General features: G+C 34.0%; 2 pseudogenes; one reads left to right on the top strand and one right to left on the bottom strand.

Moving 5' to 3' along the window:
- Window positions 1–8758: 8758 nt before the first annotated feature.
- LOC143539844 (putative mitochondrial protein AtMg00240 pseudogene) lies at window positions 8759–9154 on the top strand (annotated as a pseudogene).
- A 787-nt stretch (window positions 9155–9941) lies between these two features.
- Window positions 9942–14875, bottom strand: LOC143539856 (putative caffeoyl-CoA O-methyltransferase At4g26220; annotated as a pseudogene).
- Window positions 14876–16255: the final 1380 nt, after the last annotated feature.

Genomic DNA, 16255 nt, shown 5'->3' with positions numbered 1-16255 from the left:
GGAGATGTATTACAGACTGTGTTGGCTCGTATGCCAAGTCCTAGACCGACTATTCCAACTACACCTGCCAGTCCAACTGTGTTGCCAAGACGGAGCACTCTTTCATTTCATTCAATCGTCCTCAGGGTCCTATGCAACCAGTTCATCCGAACTTTTATGGTATGTCTTCCCAAGCTCAGATGTTTCACTTGCTGAATCAGTTGCATCTACAACAAACTCATATACAAGCAGATAGAACTTCTCAAGAGCTAGTGCAGCAGAATATGTTCAGACATATTCAATTCATTCAGAAAGAGAACATGGAATTAAAGGCCCTGGTTGATGCTCAGGGGGAGAGATTGGACAAACTAGACGAGATCATTCTTCAACTGACATGCAAAGAGGACAAACTGAAGAAGTTGAGGAATGATGATGAAGATCCGGATGCGGGGGCTGTAGGTGACCAGCAACCAGGCGGTAATAACACACCGTCAGCAAGTAATCAAGCTGGGACGAGTACTGGTGGTGGTAGTGAGGGTAATAACATGCGGATCGTTCCATAGAAAGACTATACTCGAGCAAAGCCGATCGATGTGATACCGGCTAATATGATTTTATTTGTAGGTAAGAACGGGATCATGTACAGCATGGTTAATGCAGATGAGATCGAAGATGATGAATTTGTTGATCATTCACTTACTAAAGAACAAATTGCCCTGCTTCTTGATCTAAACGAGTATGAGGTAGAGGAACTGGGAAAGTTTTTTGAGGTGGAGATTGATTTTGAAGAAAGTACGACTCTAGGCATTTCATATGGGAATGTGCCTGAGTATGAGGAGGTTGAGGTTGAAGACGTGACTGCTGAAGAATATCCTGATCTGTATGCTGAGAACAACAATGACTCAAGTATTCCGTTTTTTACCACTGAACATTTTGAAGCAATAGAGCAGCGTCTACGTGAAGAACGAGATAGGTGGAACAAATAGGCTGAGACAAGTCACTTATCAACACAAGAGAAGAAGAGGAAACGTGCTTTGGATGATATGTTTGAACACGATGTCAAGCGAATGAACAAGATGATCGAGACCTTCAGATACAATGAACAGGAGGAAGTTAGACAAGCGAAGGTCCGAGCATCGGCATACCAGATGAAGAAGTACAAGAGTTCAAAAGACGTGAAGGGTGACTTGGTTGCTTGGCAATACGATGCGGAGCTTAAAGTATATATCGTCAAGTGGGAGCATGGTATTTATTATTTTAAGCGTCCTCATGATATTTTGACTATGCCAAGATAGGATGTGAGAACTTTAGTCAACCGACCGTTTGTTAATCAAGGCAAAGACCAATGGGCTGCGTGGTTCTATGATCATCTCCAACATGAAACCAGATTCGGTTTCAAATTTTTCAAGCCGCAGGTGCCGACAGATAAGTATATCGATGAGATTGATACTCGCACCGGCTAGAAGAAAATGATCTTGCAAGTCAAGCCGCCAAAGACGATGAAGAGGGCACCGATGAAGATATTTCCTCAGAGTCTATTCACCACGTTCAACCGATGGTACTATGATAATCGAACGGGTGAAGCGGTAATTGTATTGGGTACTGGGTCAAACACGAGTTTCATACGTGTGATCAATCCGATGTGGCTCGTTAACTTATCGGAGTCTGATACGATGCTTTATTCCATAATCAAATCCGATTCGCTAACGTAAGCGACTACGATCTCGCAATGCAGTTTCAACGTATTGTTCGCGTTTGTTATGCATTCAAGATTCACAGTTGAAATGACTGGAAGACAAAGATGTTCCAGAAGTGAAGAATAAAGAGCTCGAGACAAGGGGGTTTGTTGATACACGACTTAGGCGTCTCGGTCTTTATTATATTATTATTATAATGCTTGATAAAGTAAGGGGTGTTTCGGTAAATAACCCCTTGTAAGGCCATTCGTTACTCCGTAACGAATGAGCCACATTCGTTATAATGTAAGCCATATTCGTTAACCTAGTTTAACGAATGTGACGACGAATGTAGGGCTATTCGTTAGATAAATGTAAGGCGAATGAGTTTGTTCATTAGTCAAAGTTAAGTAACAAATGACACATTCGTTAAGTTATAAGTTAACGAGTGTGTCATTCCCTATATATCTCTTAACATTACCAGTAAAGCATCGAAGTTTTGTTTAATCTGTTCGTGCCTCGTTACTCTGTCGAAATTCTCTCAGAACACACACACAAACACACACTAACATATAAGCTTCGTGTTAATCGTAATATCACCATGAACTTAACGTTGTCATCAACGATCTAGATCCAATCGAGGTTCCTCAGTATGATGTTTGAAAATAAACGTTATCGGGTTTAAGTGGACAGTATATTGTTATTAGTTTTGTTGTTATTATGTTGGTGCATATGAACAGGTTAATGATGTCTTAAGTTCAAGGTGAGGTAAAATATCATTATAATATTATTATTTTAATGATAGTGATTTTTCGTGTTTAACCAAGTAGTATTAAACCTAAAGTGGTAAACAGTTTGTATATAAATTCAAACTAAGAACCCAAGATATCATATTCTTTGAACGATAATTATGGTCTTAGGTTGGCACGTTTATCGAGGCATTTAGTTTGTGTTATCGAGTATGTTAGTCAGTCGTGACGAGTCAATTTTTCGGTTTAGTAGTTAATCAACTATTCGAGAATTAATTGTTGGGTTTAAGCTTTAACAAATTGAGATCGACCTGCCCATACTCAATCACCATTCAGGCGGGACGATCTGAATAATTAGAAATTTGTTTAGGGTATTCCCAAATTTTTCGTTTATGTTTATTTTTAATTCTAGTATTTTATTATTATTTTTAATATTTTAATATTATATTTAAAGTTGTGGGATCACCACTACTTATTGTCACATATCTAACTTATGACACACACATGTGGCATGCATATGTTTGTCGTAATTGAATTAACAGTAATAACAGAGTTTAGTAAAAAGAGTTAAGTTAGTTGCCACATTAATCACAAGTGTTGGTGATTTTATTATCACCAATTCCTTTTAGTGAATCAAGGATCACAATAAAAGGTAATCCGAATAAACTTTTTTACAGACTTACAGGTTAGGAAGGTGCGAACACACTAATTCAAGACTAATGTGATTTATAGATCTGGAACCATTTGCCTGCATCGTACGACGTACCATAATTACCCCCAAACAAAATATCAGTTGATGCTAATTTACACAAATTACTCCCGAAACATTGTGGCGTTTCAACACTACGGTGTGATGGTTCGCTAAATATAAATATACAATTTTGTTCGAGTTTTAGGTTAAGATATGGGCGGAAAAAACCAATTAACCGAACCAACCCAAAAATCGAACTAGTTTGAAACCGATTATGTAGAAACCAGTTTGGAACCGATTGAAACCTCAGGTTTGGAATCGGTTTGTAATTTTATCTACCAATACCAGTTAACCAAACTGAAACCGGCTAAAACTGGTCAAAGACCGGCCAAAAATCGATCGTACTCCGAACCGAAACAAATCATAAACCAGTCAAGAAACCGGTTTCAACTCGAACCACAACCAGTTTAGCCTTTTTTTTTTGGTAAAACAAGCTGGTTTCAACCTGAACCGGTTTAGGGTTAAAAACCGATTGTGCACCTCTATTTATGTTTAGACACATAACATAAAAATAAAAAATAAAAATAAACATTTTCTTGATCTTGATGTCCTGAATTATCCGATTGAGATTTTAAATAACTCTTTAAATTTTAAAGTACCTCAATCTGAAAGTGATATCATGATTGTGAAAATAAACTACGATTATAATGATACGTGTAAACTATTATAATGGTGCGTCTTAAACTACAGGTAATTTAGAAAACACATATATCTTAATCATAGCATGCACACATTTTGTTTCACTCAAAATCACTTTATACAATAACCTGGCTATACATATTCTAAATTTAGCTACCATTCCTTGCCGACATATACGTACACATACGAAAGCGTTTGGATAAGATTTGTAGTCACTAAAATCTCAAAGCCCACCCTATTATATCCATACCCCATATATCAGTTTTCAACTTGCTTTTGATAGCATAAAAACAAATTATTTTAGACAAAAGTCTTGGTGTAATTAAAAAATAATAAATAAAATTGAAGATGGAGTATGGGCAGAGGCCTAAAGCTCCAACGCATAGACAACGACCACACATAAGAACTCAAATCAATGCCTGAAAAGGTAGGTCCCAGCAGAGCCCAGTTGGACCCGCAAGACTCACCTCAAAGAGGGACGTCTGCGCAGTTGAAACCGCAAGACTCACCTTCAACAGGGACGTCTGCGCAAAGGCTAAACTCGCAAGACTCACCTTGAAGAGAGACGTCTGCGCAGAAACCAACTGGATCCGCAGGACCTACCATGCTCAGAGACGTGACGTCCTTACGCGCAGTACGCAAGCTATTCCCGCAGGAAAAGCCTTCCAATGGTCGACGTACTCCGCCTGTTCCCGCAGTAACGGATACTAGCCATCAGGGAAGGCTACCCGCGCAGCAAGGCTACACGCACAAGGCACTTAACTCTTAAATAATTCAGTAATGTCACCTGAAGAAGGAGTGAGCAAGCCGGGAACAATCCCGCCCAAAGCCGGGAATACTCCCGCCCAAATGAGCCAGTCCGTACGCTACTGGAGGACCTTTTGTACTGTACCTGACGAGGTATGGACAAAAGGTCTGACCAAAGCAGCGACAGCTCACTGTGACAAAGGAATAGTACACAGCCGGCCTGGTCACTATCAGCCGCTGCCTACTCACCAACCCCTGTCACTATTAGCCGCTGCCTACTCACCAACCTGTCGTAGCACGTGCATAGCCTGCAGTTGGTGGAAAAGAATAGTACACAGCTGGCCTGGTCAGTATCAGCCGCTGCCTACCCACCAACTACCAGCATTGCATGTGCGTAGCCCACAGTTGGCAGAACAGGAATACTATTCAGCCGGCTGTACCTTCTTGGAAACCTACCTTCGGCTATAAATACTCCAACACCTTGGAATGGTATGGACACATTACATTACCTTACATTACCTGATATCTCATTATCTTATCTTCTCTAGCAATCTCTTAATATACACTTATATTTAAGAGCAATCTAGTCTGATTCTCACGCCGGAGGGTGGTCACAAGGAGGTACCCCCCCCCCCCTTCTCAGTGACGAGCTCACGGTGTCTGTTTTGCAGGTCATCAGAAGAACCATCTTTGCCGGACCTAACCCCTCGTGGGAAACATCTATTTAACCCCCAGATTATCCGTAATCTGCCCGGGGTCAATTAGTGTTTCTTCAATGGCGCAACGGTGTAAATTTACCCGTTTTCTCATGTAATTTTTTATATGTAGTGTAAATTTAGCCGTTTTCGGCTGAGAATTTGTAACCGGCCCCCATCGTTTGTGAATTTTTGTATACATTTTGAGTCCCCCCCGGTTGTCTTAGTCCAAGCTTCGCTAGTAATAACCCCCCCCCCCCTGATGAATTGATAGTTTGTTATTTGAACAATTTGCGATTGTCAGTGGTCACTACGTGTTATATGAATCCAATAAGGTAATGATATAATTTATTTTTAATAGGATGTATGAGTAACATAGTGGAATGATTCTTTAGAATAAAAGTTGGAGAATCATATTCTGAAACTCCAGAATATGTTGGCATAGATACTCTTCCTTCGGATCCTGCTTATCGGAAACCAATTTCATTTTTCACCCTAGTCTATGAGATGAGCTTAGAAGGGCATACTTAGAAGACCATGTCAACCAAGTGAAATTGCCACAAAGAAAGGTCAGTAAACGAGATAAGACATTTTGAAGAAAGTTGGTATAAAGCCTGTCCGAGATGGTTAAAGTATATTGCTTATGTTGCTACTTGTTTAATCCTAAAAATACGTTTTTTACCGAGAAGTTTAATGGTTGGAAAATAAAACAAAATATACTTGGTCCATAAGAGAATGAGGTTAATAGATTGCACAACAAATGCTTGAAAAAGTGTGACGTTTTGCTTAAAGAAGTTCAATCGATACAAGCCGTCTTTTAGAAACAAAGTAAGAGGCAAAGGCTTGAATACCGACTTAGATTAGGTGATTCTACTAATCTTGCAAAAAAATATTGAAGGTAGGTTTTTCGTTTCGTGGATATGATGATTCAAAAGATTCATTAACTAAAGGAGATTTCTTTGAACTTTTAGAATTATTCAGACAACAAACGAATCCCTTGGTAAGGTTATTTTAGGGAATGCACCAGGGAATAACCAAATGACAAATTCAAACATTCAACACGATATTAAACATTGTAATGCTCAAGAGGTACCAAAACAAATTTTTGAATATGCTTGTTATCATATCTTCTCTTTATCAGTTGATGAATCAATTCATGTACCTGAAAAGGAACAAATGGTTGTGGTATTCGATATGCAGGTAAATGTGAGGTTGTTAAAAAACTGGGTTTTTGGTCTTGTTCTTGGTATGGTACGTCTTCATTAAATCTCAAATCTGTCACTGATGATTTCTTTTCCCAACATGGACTGTGTTTGTCTAGGATGGATTGGAAACTCGATGAAACTCCAAATCAACAACTATATATACAGATACTCCAAAAGCAGTTATATCTTCTTATCACTACTAAATAGTAATGGAAGAGATTTATTTTGCCATATATCATGCATAAATTATTTCTCTAATTATTTGTTTCCTTGATTAGAGATATAGTTATCCTTTTTTAATCATCTTGTAATTCGACAATTGATGTACTCAATATAGAGAAGTACCAATTTTAATATGGTATCAAAGCGTATGCTCAAAACCAAAGCACGATCCATCTAGGGTTCTTACCGATTAAACCATATTCTCAACTCCACTTCAAAATTCCATTTGAAATTAATCCCTATTCTTAACACCCTCCAACACTTTGCCATTAGCATTCTCCCTGGTTGTTTGGAATAATATATTTGCAACAAAGTGTAATTCCCTTTAGCCTGTATACCACCGCCATCATCATCAAAGAAAAGTTTCATGCTCAACTAGGCCATCCCATTAACCATGTCAGTAGCAATACCTACCAAAGCCATTGGTAGCAAGACCCCATATGAAATTTTGGTTAAACAAAAACCTAACTATGATGCCATGAGAATTTTGGGTTGCTTGGCATATTATCGAAACACTAAAACCAAAGGGGACAAGTTTGAGGAAAGGGGGAAGGCTGGAATATTTTTAGGTTATCTGTCAGGAACGAAAGGGTACAAGATCTACGACATGAAACATGATAAAATAATTGTGTCAGGGATGTAAAATTTGTAGAAAATACATTCCCATATGCTACTATTACGGTTAGTGACCCACATAAAAAGGAAGATAATAGCATGTTTGAATTTCCTAGTTAGTATTACATGAAATACGATGAAGTATTTGAAAGTGGCCAGAGTAACAATGGCCAAAGTAATTCAAATGAAGTCATTGAACCCAATAACAAAGAATCTGGCACAAACCTTGGGCCACAAGCCCAAGATGAAGAAACAAACTCAAGTGTGCAACATTCAGCTGGGCCATCATTTAGCAATGAAGATGGGCCACAAGGTGTTGAACCCTCTGATAATTCAAGGTTGTGAACATGATCCAAGATTTGGGATAGAAACTCAAGTTGAAGACACCACCACCAATAAAGACACTTTAAACAGTGCTTCACAAAATGAAATCAGAGAAAAAAGAATTCGATCAAGACCTCATCACCTCAATGATTACATCGTCAAGCTACCACCATCTATAGACCATGGACTACCCACCACAAGTCAAGAGTCCTCGACGTTATATCCCATAGCCAACTTTATTTCTTATGACAAATTTTCAAGTACTCACAAAACTTTTTTAGCGGCCATCACTTCGAGTGATGAACCAAATCTTTTAAACAAGCAGTGTAGAATGAGAAGTGGGTAGAAGCAATGAAACAAGAAATAAAGCCACTTGAAGTAAATGGCACATGGACCCTTGAAGAACTACCAAAGGGAAAAAGAGCCATAGACTCCAAGTGGGTCTATAAGATAAAGTACAAACCAAATGGTGACGTCGAGAGGTACAAAGCAAGACTTGTGCCAAAAGGTTTCACTCAGATGAAGGGTGTCGATTTCCACGATACCTTTGCTCCTGTTGCCAAATTGGTTACCGTCCGAACCTTGTTAGCCGTTGCGGTTAAAAGGAATTGGATCATTTACCAATTGGATGTGAACAATGCATTTTTACATGAAGACTTGGATGAAGAGGTTTATATGAAGGTTACTCAAGGCTTTGAGAAAGATGTAAACAAAGTATGTAGACTCAGAAAATCCCTATATGGCTTGAAACAAGCTTCTCAAAACTGGCATCAAAAGTTTACCACGGCTTTATTGTCTCTAGGTTTCAAGGAATCACATGTCGACCATTCTTTGTTCGTTTACAAGAAAGGTGACATCTTTGTTGCCACCCTCATCTATGTCGATGATGTGATCATCGTTGGGAATAATAACTCGATGATACAAGAAACAAAAACCTATCTCGACAAACGGTTTAGCATTAAAGATCTTGGGACACTAAAATATTTTTTGGGGATCGAGGCGGCTCGTACTTCTGAGGGTCTGGTTCTTAGCCAAAGGAAGTATACTTTGGACATACTAGAAGATAGTGGCATGCTAGGTTGCCGACCAAGTATGTTTCCAATGGAGCAACACCTCACGTTAGACAAAGAGGAAAAAGCCAGAAGTTGATGCCAACATGTATCGGCGGTTAGTTGGCCAACTTCTTTACCTTCAGACAACAAGGTCGGATATTGCTTATTCGGTAAACATTTTGAGCCAGTTTGTTGCCGATCCTAGACAAAATCACATGGATGCGGCAACTAGGTTACTTAGGTATTTAAAAGCTACACCGGGTCAAGGGGTTTTGCTCCCTAAAGATGGTGGACTTAATCTCACTGCGTACTCAGATTCTGATTGGTTGGGTTGTCCGTACACTAGAAGATCAAGGACGGCTATCTATTACTTTTTGGAGGAGCACCAATTTCTTGGAAATCTAAAAAGCAATCTTTGGTCTCTCGATCTTCAGCGGAAGCCGAATACCGAGCCATTAATTTTATTGTTAGTGAAATCCTTTGGGTTCGTTGGCTCCTAAAGGAACTTGAAGTTAAATCTCACGGACCTACGCCTCTCTTTTGTGATAATCGATCAGCCATACACATTGCTAACAGCCCTGTTTTTCATGAGCGAACTAAACATGTCGAGATGAACTGTTATTTTGTTCGAGAACGAGTTGAATCAAAGGAGATTGAACCTTGTCACATTGATTCTAAAAGGCAGATTTGCTTACTAAACCTCTTGGCTCTCAACAACTTCGTGCCTTGCTTGACAATTTGGGTGCTCAGAACCTACACACTCCAACTTGAGGGGGGAGTAATGGAAGAGATTTATTTTGCCGTATATCATGCATAAATTATTTCTCTAATTATTTGTTTCCTTGGTTAGAGATATAGTTCTTCTTTTTTAATCATCTTGTAATTCAACAATTGATGTACTGAATATGGAGAAGTACCAATTTTAATAAATAGTAATTAACTACTCAAGTTTTGTATTTATGTAAAAATTAAGTTAATTCCAACCGATATATTACGTTCTTGTAATCTTGTTGTAATGTACGTAGAACACTGACATAGCAAATGTACCATTATAGATTAAATAATGGTATATAACCTCTTTGGATATTCAACAAGTAATTAACTAATTTAAACTCAAATGCTCATCGAACTTTCCCCTTAAAAGAGACTTGCAAAATTATGCATAGCATTTAACAGTTTATTATTTGGATCATCATACTTAACACCACAATCAAAGATTAATAGGTATACGACATCGTTATAACTTTAACGAACCATACATTAAACATAGAAGATACGACTAAATATCTAATAGACACGCCTACAAATGGTGATGCCATCACCTAACGCAGCCGTGGCGATTTTCACACGAGGGTCCATTGCAAGTGTTTCGTTAAACTTTAGAACACTAATCCATCCTTGTTTCAGTATTTCAAGAACTGCATCCTCAGACTTCGCAACGGATCCACACCAGAGCGTGTTGTGATACACTATTATCCCGTTGACCTTCACAAGGTTGATCACTTTCTCGTGATAGTTGATATAGTTTATTTTGTCCGCATCAACGAAGATATAGTCGAAGCTTCCATCGTTATTAGGCTATACAAGAAAGTAGAATAAGTTATTATGTTCAGAACATCGATAACCGCACACATAATACTAATGTAGACATTACTTTAAATGTAATACATATACAAATAAGTTTTGCAACCGCCTACCACCACTCACTTTCCCTCTCCTATTGAATCAATAAATCATTGTGTGCAAGTATGTTATGCGATTTGCCTGGTTCTCGTAAACAAAAAGAAAGTAAAACGTCACAAGTTAAAACAAGCTTACATCTTCGAGGAGTTTATCAAGAGCCGGAAGAGCCTCTGATTCGATGAAGTAAATTTATGCTCGACCCCAGCTTTTTCTACAACCGGCCTACCAATTTCGTAAAATTCCCGATTTAGATCTATCGTAAATCGCTACAATCTGTATCAAATAAAACACTTCAAAATGTGAAATATAGTTGCAAAATGATTAGTAGGCCAAAATGACATGTTCCGGTTGACATGTCAATAAAAATTATTTTTACTAAATAATTAAGAAATTTAATAGTTTGCATGATTTAGGAGAGTTATAAGTTAAGATAAAACTTTGGTTCGTTAAAAATACAACATAACTCAAATCAACTCACTTATAACAACTACTAGAGAGCTCGCGTTTCGTCAAGGGTGCGAAATATGACCACACTACTTTTGGTTATAAGAACTTAAAGTGTTATAGTTTCCGTAAATGTTACATGATTTAGTAGTTATCAAGTTGACGGCTTCATGATGTATTTCATTATGTATGTAAACAAATTTTATTTATAAACAATAAATGAAAACTCAAAAGAGCGAAAAGGAGAAATTAAAAAGCTTTTTATATATAAAAAGCACATTTTATAATACCAAAATATTACAACTAACAAAACCATGCAATAAATAAATTTGAAATTTAATGTCAATGACGAAATAAACGATCGTTGAATATGAATAACATATTACATTCATGTTTACATTATTAGAGCATTCCCAGCCTATCACCTGTCACATATTCATATATATAACATATTTCATATATTCATATATCATATAATTATATTAAAAATCACTGTATCAATTAAATAATATTTTTTATATCTTTATCATTATTTTTTCTCTCTCCTTAACTTACAACCATTTTAAGAAAATATTAAAAAAATTATACGATGTAAACAGTGAAAACCCATATTTAACTTTCTCATATAACGTTTTCTCTCTCATCTACTCACAACTACTCATAATCATACTCTGTAATTTACAAAACTCTCTCACAAATATATAATGAACTAGGTTAGGTACCCGTGTGTAACACGGATTAAAATAAATAATTTTTTTAATTTTTAAATAATAATACAATATGAAATACAAAAAATATGTTTAGGTTACACATTACACAATATGAAAATAAAAATTTGTTAAAAATTCATATATATCTAAATATTTTTTTGTATATAATATTTGTAATTTTAATTATAACTTTACCCTCTATATAAAAAATTAGTAGTTTCACTTTGTTTCTACTTTTAACTTTAGATAATACATCACATAACTGATCACGAGTTAAAATAGGTCGTCTCAAAAACAAACCAACAATCTATAATTATTGGCCTTAACTTTTATTTCTCTTCATTGCAAAACAAATATAAAGTGAAAATTTATTTCTTTGAAATTCATTATTTTATCTAAAGGTATAGTATTTTTTTAAGAATAAAAGTGCGAGTTCCAATATTATTTTCAGATATGATTTCAGCTTCTATAACATGATTACTATATTATATTTTCACATGTGTTTAGTTTCATTGCATTGACCATTTTTCTAGTTAATATTTTAAGTAGTTTCACTTCAACATTGACTTTTTGGACTAAACTATGACTTGACAATCTTAGATTTTGAAGCCATTTAAACCATTAGGAAAGTAATACTTTCTTATAATATATAATTTTATTTCTGACAGATATCATATGAATAATGATAATATTTTTCATTTATTGAAAACATGGATAGCAAACAGTTCTTAGTTTCTTGAGCAAACTCATTTTTTTGTGCAAGTATTACTTGTTCACTAAAGAAATCTATATTCTTAAATCCTTCAAGAATAAACGATATACAAAGTCATCAATTTATCATCTAATTAACAATGTGCTTAAGTCTAACATTTGTATTCCTAAGGTAAGATGATAAACTTATCATAAATGATGGATTGATTAAATAGTCAACTAAAAAAAGTTGTAAATGAATATTCTTTTAAACCAACCCATAGATCGAAACTCATTCTAATCATAGACTTTTTTGACGTGAATCATGTTTGATCCTTTAGTCGGTTAAAGAAACCCGCTCGTATTAATATAAAACTGAGGATACATAAATAGTAAATTTATCTTTTAAGGGTTTGAAGAAAAAACTTGTAATTTAGTAACCAAAATCATATATATATATATATATATATATATATATATATATATATATATATATATATATATATATATATATATATAGGATTAGTATCATTTGAGAACTCTTAAATTATTTAAAAACTTGAAGGAACTCTTAACAACTAACGTTTTTTATAAAAAATTTTGTATGTTAATATTATTTAAGTGTAGTTTTATCACTTTTGACATCTATATTTACAATTACAATTATGAAAATTAGTTTTTTTACGCATATCTATGTTTTTTTACACATATGTAAATTTTTATCACATAAATTTTACACATGTATAACTTGTGATTTATATATGTAATCAAAATTTTTTTTTATAAATATGATAAAACAAGTCTCAAATAATGTTAATATATAAAAAAAAGTTAAAAAAATATTTGGTTTTTAAGAGTTCCTAAAAGTTCTTAACTTTTTTTGAGTTATCAAATGAAACTAACCCGATATATATATATATATATATACATATATATATATATATATATATATATATATATATACATATATATATATATATGGGTAAAGATCCTAAGAGAACCATTGGCAAATTGAGAACTTTGAGAACCATTTTGGACCACTAAAAAGAACCTTTAAAAATATTTAAAAAGTTATAAAGAAAATTTTTTAAAAAAAAGTAAAAAAAACAAAATTTCTTATATTTCATTCCGGTTTCATAAAAAAACACAAAAAAATTATTAATTCGTATTATACAAATACACATGTGTATAATTTCATTTAATCTCTAGTTACGTAATATGCGCATATGTACATTATCATTTACCTTAAATTATACACATATGTATAACAAAAAAACATATATTGTACACATATGTACATATTATACATATATGTATAATTTAGCTAAACCGAGAATAATTTTTTTTTTGGTTTTTTTGATGAAACCGGGATGATAAATAAGAATTTTGGTTTTTTTTTTATTTTTGTGTTTTTTTTTTGTTTTATGATTATTTTTTTTATTTTTGGGTTTTTTGTGATCCAAAATGGTTCTCATGGTTCTCAACTCTCAAAAAGTTCTCACATGATCCCTATATATATATATAATAAGTCAAGGTTTATTGAAATTTTAGACTTTTAATAAAGTTTGCTCTTCATCCAATAATATCATATCTTATAAAACATTAATTTAATTAACTAATATAATATATTTAAAACCTTAATTTTTAGAATAATTATTTAAAATCAACGTGAAAATAGGTTACTTAAAAAGCTTAATATTAATAACTAAAACAATCTATTTATGTTAAAAAAAATAATACTTTTTTGTTATTAAGTTTTTGAAATTAGGAAATAATTATTAAAAAGAAAATGATAGATTAAAACTATTAATAAGAAAGATAAATATATTTAATATGAGAGAGAATGAAAACTTTTGTAAGAATCATTTTAGTGTGATGACATGTGACATTTGTAAACATTTATTTATTATATAGTATAGATAGATAGGCTGAGAATGCTCTCATAGCCCAATAACGGTACCCGTCCAACAACATATATAAATGTCATTCATATCATCCATTCCATAATTCATGGTACATCTCAAAATAGATTGTAGGTTAAAATGACATATTACGGTTGACCCGTCAAAACTTTTTTTTTTCTTGTCAATTTTTAATAAATAATTAATGAATTTAATATTTTACATGTTTAAGAGATTTATAAGTTACAATTAAAGTTTGATCCATTTAAAATAAAACATGACTCAAATGGACACATAATAATAATAAATGTCAACCGTAAATTGTCACTAACCTTGCCATCTTCAAAAATTGTTAGCGCGGTAACTAACAACGAGTAACCCGTATAAACCCCTAACTCTAAGGTCTTTTTTGCACCGGTGAGCTTCAACAACATCTCAATCATCCTGCCTGCATCCAGTGATGTACCCATGAAAAACCTGAAAATCAAGAACCCAGGCATGCAAGTTTCAACATACACAAAACAGCATTCATATATATAGCTTGTTTTATATTCTAAAAAGATGAAACCGACAGTCGATGTGAAGCAGTAAGAGCTCTAATCTCCTTTAACGGTTCGGGCTCCTGAGGGTACACATTAGTCTCCAAGATGTACTACATGTAAAGCACAAGAAAAATGGTTAATTTAAAGATTTGAAACACATGTTAATTATCAGAAGTAGGTTGTGTCATGTGTGAGCAAACTAGTTAAACCTTGTATAAGTCATCGCTTTGCAGCAAGCCTTTATGCTCCATTGCTTTTGGAGATATATATTAACCTGCAAAACAAGTACTCACAAATAATTATATGTATATAAAACTTTTTTGCAGTACTATATGGTTTAAAACTCTGGTATTTTAATGATTTTTAGACCCATTTGTGAACCAGTCAATTCTAGCTTATGGTACAAGCAATTTCATGGAAAATCTAACAACTTTTTAAAATTGGGTTGAAAAGGGTATAGCATAATCAATATTCTTATTGATCATGCTTCTCTTTTTCTCAAACGCTTCATTTAATTTTCCTTACTTTTTAAAGAATTTATTTAAAATAAACTAAACAAGACTTTTTGTTCGTTTTATTTTTCTATATTTCAGTATAAATTTATTGAAAACCTATTTGTATTCAAAATAGATAACTTTTTGAGGTCATAAATATATATAAAACGTTAGATTTTAAAGTACGTTAAAATGTTTTCTCAATCAAATCTTAACTAAATGTTAGATTTTTAAACCGAGTTTTACAATGTTTCAGAAAACATTTTAAAGTACTTTCTTAAACCACCTTAACCTAAAAAGATTGTATGTACATAAAGTTAAGAATTTATTGATTTAGGTTCTCCTTGTTCAGATAATTTAATCCAGTGAAGAGTATAAACCAAATACTATACATGTTTTACCGGTTCAGTACAAGTATCACTGCTAATATAAAAAAATACCTATACCAAATAGTATTCATACCAAAAGGCAAAAACTCGAAAACCGTATATTATGTTTGGTCTCTCGGTAGAAAATTGCTCATCTCAACTTCCAATATAACTTATAAATGTAGATATATGTTTAGTTAAAAGTTTGCATTTCATGGTGACATCAATACTTGTTTATTGAGTATAAAAATCAGAAGGCAGTTTATGGGCACCTTAATATTGATGAATCAAATAATGGGAGCTAGCTGACTGACGAACAACGTTGTACGGTGGATATACGGCGATTATAAATATAGAAATGTATGCAAGCCGGAACGGTGTTTTAAATTTTAAAGCCAACAATTGCAACGTGCGGGAAACATAGGATCGTCGATTTTTTTTTTAGAGTAAAGTGTCATTTTCGTCCTCGTGGTTTGGCAAATAATGCGAATTCAGTTCAAAAAGTTTACTTTTTACATATGAACCCTCCACGTTTCTCAATTCTTGCCAATTACATCCAAATCACTAACCTTGTTAAATTTTTTACATATAGACCCTCCACAAGGTTAGTGATTTGGATGTAATTGGCAAGAATTGAGAAACGTGGAGGGTCCATACGCAAAAAATAAACTTTTTGGACTAAATTCGTATTATTTACCAAACCACAAGGATGAAAATGACACTTTACTCTTTTTTTAAAAATAGTAGTTTTAGTATTAAAAAAATGGCT

The sequence above is a fragment of the Bidens hawaiensis genome, unplaced genomic scaffold, assembly GCF_021521415.1.
Source record: "Bidens hawaiensis isolate Kalapana, Puna unplaced genomic scaffold, B.hawaiensis_p1.1 tig00012076_1, whole genome shotgun sequence".
In the NCBI taxonomy this organism is placed as follows: domain Eukaryota; kingdom Viridiplantae; phylum Streptophyta; class Magnoliopsida; order Asterales; family Asteraceae; genus Bidens; species Bidens hawaiensis.
Note: the sequence above shows the minus strand (reverse complement) of the source record. Positions and strands in the feature narration are given on the sequence as shown.